The following is a 6,515-nucleotide window of genomic DNA, read 5'->3' on the forward strand; positions in this document are numbered from 1 at the left end:
TGTGGGCATATCTTTGCACTTAAATCCGTGGCGAGTTCGATACTTCTTAACATGAAATCTGGGTCATATTGGTTATTTGGTTTGGTTATGTATCATTAGCTTGTCAAAGACTCAAAGATTAGACCGCCGGTGCGTGTGTACCGATCTTATTTCTTTGTTGTGAGCTGGGAGTATAAGTTAGGTTGGTTGGTTTCTTTGAAGATGGTCTCGAGACAATCTGGGTGATTGTCACAGTAGTATGTAATTTATTCAGTTTTACAAAGTTGCATGGTTCATGGAAGTGTTAACATCTTATTTGAAACTGCCAGAAATGAACTGGAAGTGTAGTTTATTGGTAGGTGGTAAGAGCTTGTAGAGCTGGAATAACCTGAAATGGCCTCTGCTTCTCTATGAAAGGTAGAAAGTTGTTGCCAGTGCCAAATCAAAGAGATAAGCCTTTCAAGTACTGTATAACTTCAGCATTTCATTCAGCAGAATTTATTTGAGGCCCTGAGAAAGAATCTGCAGGCCAAAAATCCATGCAGTCTGGCCCATAATCGCACTAAGGCAAATGGATGATCTATCATGGATTGCCTGATCGCTTTCTAGTTTCTCCTCCTTGAGGGTATATTGATGCTGCAGTCCAACGAAATTTCTGGATACCAAATCCCTCCAATACCAAACCTAAACATCAACTAAGCCCACGGCCCAACACTGCATTACTCGCAGTCTTTAAAGCACACCAAATGTACCTTCAATTTTTTTTGTCCCAATCCACCAAATACCGATACCTAATTTAGGTGCTCTTTCATTTTTTTGTTCTTTGTCCCAACTGTGTAGTCCAATATAAAGAGATCATATAGGTTTTACACTATTCACAAGTATTATACAGAACACTAAGACAATCTTGTAAGTGAAAAAGAATGAACGTTGATGCATATGATAATTTACCATGACTTACTTGACCAATCTTGTAAGCGAAAATAGCCTGCATAATGCATGGCTTGTTCTTTACTTAAATAATGTTTTATAGAAAAGGAAAACAGAGTATATCAAGAGACCTACTAGCTGTATAGAAAGTAAATAAAGAAATGAACACAAAAAATAAGAACAGATATGCTATTTACACCAGGGTGAGAATCATGCACTGTTATGGTAAGATTACAACAACCACTCACGGAGAAATATTTGTAGCTATTGATGGAGAAATATCACCAATAAATCAGGGATATGTCTCTTCATTCCCCCCTCAAGCTTAAGGCGGGATAGGTCCGACATAGATCTTGCTTCTTTTTGGTGTAAACTTCGGACTGCACAATGACTTTGTAAAGATGTCTGCTACTTGATATTGGCCAAAAACATGAGCAAGATTAATGACACTACAAGTAACTTGTTCTTGGACAAAGTGAACATCAATTTCGATGTGCTTAGTGCAATGGTGGAATACTGGATTTTTGGCAATGTTGAAAGCACTTTTGTTATCACAGTGAAGTGTTGGTACTGGCAGGAGATAACCAAGAGATTTGAGGAGATGCGTATACCACATAAGCTCAGCTGTAGTGGAGGCTAATACTCGGTATTCTGCTTTGACTGTGGACTTGGAAACTGTTGCTTGTTTCTTTGCTCCTTGTGATAGCAAATTGTTTCCCATGAAAATATCAAAGCCCATTGTTGATCATCGGTCATCCCTGCATCCTGCCCAACCAGCATCACAGAAGCCTGTAAGAAAAAATGGGGATTTTTTGACAAAGTGCAAACCGAGATTGATTGTTTCCTTTAAATAGCGAAAAACTCTTTTAACTACAACGAAGTGTGAATCACAGGAGGCTTGCTTGAAATGACATACAAAGTGTACGACATAAGCAATATCTGGTCTGGTTAATGTGAGATACTGCAGAGAGCCCACCATTTGGTGATACAATGTGGGATCTATGAGAGTAGCACCATCAAATGCAAAAAGTTGGACATCGGATACCAAAGAAATGGAGACAAGTTTGATGCCATGAAGACCAAATTTTTGAAGCAGTGACAACAAGTATCTTGTTTGACTAAGAGTAAGAGCATGGTTGTCTTGTTTAACTTGAATACCGAGAAAATAGTGCAAGTTGCCCCGATCATTCATGGGAAAAAACTTGTGATAGATGAGAGAGAAAGGTATCGATGTATAAAGTAGAAGAACCAGTGATAATAATATCATCCACATAGATCAAAAGAAAAATGATATCAGAGTCCTAACATAAAAAAGAAAAAAAAGATGTATCATACGGTCACCTTTGAAAACTCATTTATTGAATGTATGAGCTAAACTTCATATACTATGCCCGAGGGACTTGTTTGAGTCCATACATTGCCTTGTGAAGCCAATAGACATAATTAGGATGTTTTGAATCCTCAAAGCCAGGTGGTTGAATGAGAAAGACTTTTTCTTGTAAGTCACCGTGTCAGAATGCATTGCTTACGTCAAGTTGTCGTAGTGGCCAATTTTGTGAAACAAAGTAAGAACCATGCGAATAGTACTCGGCTTGACCACAGGGCTGAAGGTCTCATCATAATCCAAACCATGAAGTTGAGTGAAGCCGCGAGCAAGGAGAGCTAGCAGATCCCACGGGCTGAAGAGACACAGTCTGAATACTTGTGGGTAGAGGCTGAACTTTGAAGGATTGAAAGGAGAGCTCTGGGTTGACTTTTTGAGTGGAGTAAGGAAAATTTATCTCATCAAAATGTACATGTCATGAAACATAGATACGACCTGAGTTGATATTCATGCAATAATAGCCCTTATGATGTGGTGAGTAACCAAGAAAAACACAGCATGTGAACTTAAAGTCAAGCTTAGAGAGTCCAAAGGGGGTGAGATATGGATAACATGCACATCCAAACATGGACTTCGGACTTCGACTCCAACTCCAACCCTCAGGCTGAGCAGTTAAATATGTTACAAAATACTTGGAAAATGGATGGCGAATTGATAAAAAAGGTTTTGGGTTTCCTGGTGCCATCCTGATTGATGGTGACCATGGGATGAGTCCTAATAGGTCCTGGTCCACTAATAGCCCGATGTGATAAAGGAGCAGGTGGAGGCTCCTGTAAATTGGAAACAAATTGATCCACTGGGCCAGGGTTGGCAGAGACATGTGATGAAGACTGCATGGATGCTTGATGATCCGTATTAGAAGTAGAGGAGCTAGCAGATCCCACAGGCAGAAGAGACACAGTCTGAATACTTGTGGGTAGAGCTCAAACTATATGGATAACATGCGTATCCAAACACTCGTAGAGTAGTATAGGAAGAAGAAGAGTGAAAAACTATTTCATAGGGAGACTTTCCATAAAGCATAGGAGTTGGCAACCGATTTATAAGAAAAACAAACATTATAAATGCAATAGTCCAAAACTTAGGTGGGAGAGATGCATGAGCTATTAGAGTTAGCCCAGTTTCAATAATATGTCGGTGTCGTCACTCAGCCAAACCATTTTGTTTCGGGATTCCAGGACAATATATTTGATGAATAATCCATTGGGAAGAAAAATAATTCTTTAATGAAAGATTTACAAACTCACCACCACCATCACTTCGAATGATTTTGACTTGAGTTTGAAATTGATTTGTTAACATTTTGAGAAAATAAAGGACTATATGAATGACATCCGATTTTTGAGCCATTGGAAAACACCGTATGTAACTTGAATATTCATCAACAACTATCAAATAAAAGCAAAAACCATCAAAAGAAGGAATTGGAGCAGGTCTCCACACATTCATATGAAGAGTATGGAGAAAAGATTGTGCATGTGCAGAACATGGTGAAAATGATAATTTGGTAGATTTCTCAAGAATGCAACTTTCACAAAAATTAACATTTTTTATTCAATGTAGGCAAGCATGGAAGTAAATGTTTGAGAGTCCTAGAATTAGGATGGCCCAAACGGGCATGCCATATAGTGCTAGAAATCTTGGTAGCTTGAAGTGCAACTGCAAATAAGAAGGTTGGATTCGCACATAATGGGTACAAGCCATCTTCAACCAAGCCTTTAAACAACACTCGATTCTTTTTCAGTTCCGTGAAAAAAAAAACCCATGAATAGAACACAAAGTAATAGTTATGATCAATGGCAAATTGAGAAACCAACAGAAGTTTCTTTTTAATGTCAAACAACAATTGTATTTTTTAGAGTGAAGAAGGTATGCAAAACTTCAAAGTGAGCAATAGCATTAATAGGAAGCCCATAACCATTACCAACCATGACATAATCGGATCCAGTATATGGCAATACCTTGGTCGTCGGTGGTGGTGGGAGCCATGTGATTGTTGGCTCCAGTATTAGGATACCAAACATCATCTATGGTATCACCTACTTGAACAGCAAGGAAGCCTTGATATTGCTCAGCATCCTCATCAGGTGCACAACAAGCATCAACCTTGTGATTTGGTCCACTACATTGAAAGCATGTAATACATCCTCCACACACAGAGGAGCAACCACCTCCTCAAGTTAAATTTTGTTGTGTGGGTCCGCGAGATGTGCGACCTTGAGAGCGACTATTGCCTCTGTTGCCTTTAGATTGTTGTTGATTACTTGAAGGACATCCTGACCAAATTGAGCACCCTTGTTTCAATTATTGGAAGAATGATGTTGGTTAGAATAAAAGCAGCAGCTGAAGATAAGGCTCTAACAGTGGAGATTTGGATCTCAAAATCTAGTAGTTTGCTGATCACCGCCTCAAGAGAAGGGAAGCTATCTCGAGCATTGAGAGCAGCAACTAGGGTTGTAATTTCGAACCGGAAAATCGGTCCGAACCGGACCGATTTTACCAGTTTTGAACCGGTTTGGTTCGGGACCGGTTCTTATAATGTAAAAACCGGCCGATTCCGGTTTTGGAATTTTTCGGCCCGGCTAGGACCGGACCAGACCGGTTGATTAAAAATATATATATAAAAAAATAATATTTGTATTATTGTATATATAAGTTTTATACAAAATATTATATATATTAATAATTAATATATATAAGTTTTATATATTATGTATAATTATAAATTTTTATGTGAAATTTTTATATATAATATATAAAATTATATATATGAAATAATATCATATATGAAATAATTTGTTATTATAATTTATAAATTATTACCTAAAATGTTAATACTAAATCACTAAAAGTTTATAACTAATACTAATAGTCTAATATAGACTAATGACTATAGTTATACTTATAATTAATACTACAAGTTTTTACTAAAAGTTTATAACTAATACTAATATTAAATATATAATTTATAACTAATACTTATATATAACTTATAACTTATAACTATACCAATAGTCTAATATTAATACTATTATATAGTCTAATATATTATTTAGCTATACTAATATATAAGTCTATAACTAATAGTTATAGACTATTTAACTAATACTAATAGTCTAATATAAACTATAGATTATAGTTATACTTATAATTAATACTAAAAGTTTTTATTAAAAGTTTATAACTAATACTAATATATAACTATACTAATAGGCTGTTATTAATACTATTATATAGTCTAATATATTATATAGCTATACTAATATACAAATCTATAACTATTTAACTAATAGTCTAATATTAATAGTTTAATATAGACTATAGACTAAGACTATAGTTATACTTATACTAATATAGTTATACTAAATCACTATAACTAGTACTAATATATAACTATACTAATATGGTAATATTAATATTATTATATTGTCTAATATATTATATAGCTATACTAATATATAAGTCTATAACTATTTAACTAATATTAATAGTTTAATATAGACTATAGTTATAGTTATACTAATATAGTTATACTAAATCACCATAACTAATACTAATATATAACTATACTAGTAGCCTAATATTAATACTATTAGACTAGTCTAATATATTATATAGCTATACTAATATATAAGTCTATGGACTATAACTATTTAACTAATATTAATAGTTTAATATAGACTATAGTTATAGTTATACTAATATAGTTCTACTAAATCACCATAACTAATACTAATATATAACTATACTAATAGGCTAATATTAATACTATTAGACTAGTCTAATATATTATATAGCTATACTAATATATAAGTCTATAGCTATTTAACTAATACTAATAGTTTAATGTAGACTATAGTTATAGTTATACTAATATAGTTATACTAAATCGTTATAACTAATACTATTATACTAATATATAACTTATAACTATACCAATAGTCTAATATTAATACTATTATATAGTCTAATATATTATTTAGCTATGCTAATATATAAGTATATAACTAGTAGTTATAGACTATTTAACTAATACTAATAGTCTAATGTAGACTATAGATTATAGTTATACTTATTATTAATACTAAAATTTTTTACTAAAAGTTTATAACTAATACCAATATTAAATATATATTTTATAACTAATATTAATATATAACTATACTAATAGTCTGATATAGACTATAATTATACTTATATTAATATATTATATAGCTATACT

This window comes from Juglans microcarpa x Juglans regia, chromosome 5S (genome assembly GCF_004785595.1).
Source record: "Juglans microcarpa x Juglans regia isolate MS1-56 chromosome 5S, Jm3101_v1.0, whole genome shotgun sequence".
Taxonomy (NCBI): Eukaryota; Viridiplantae; Streptophyta; class Magnoliopsida; order Fagales; family Juglandaceae; genus Juglans; species Juglans microcarpa x Juglans regia.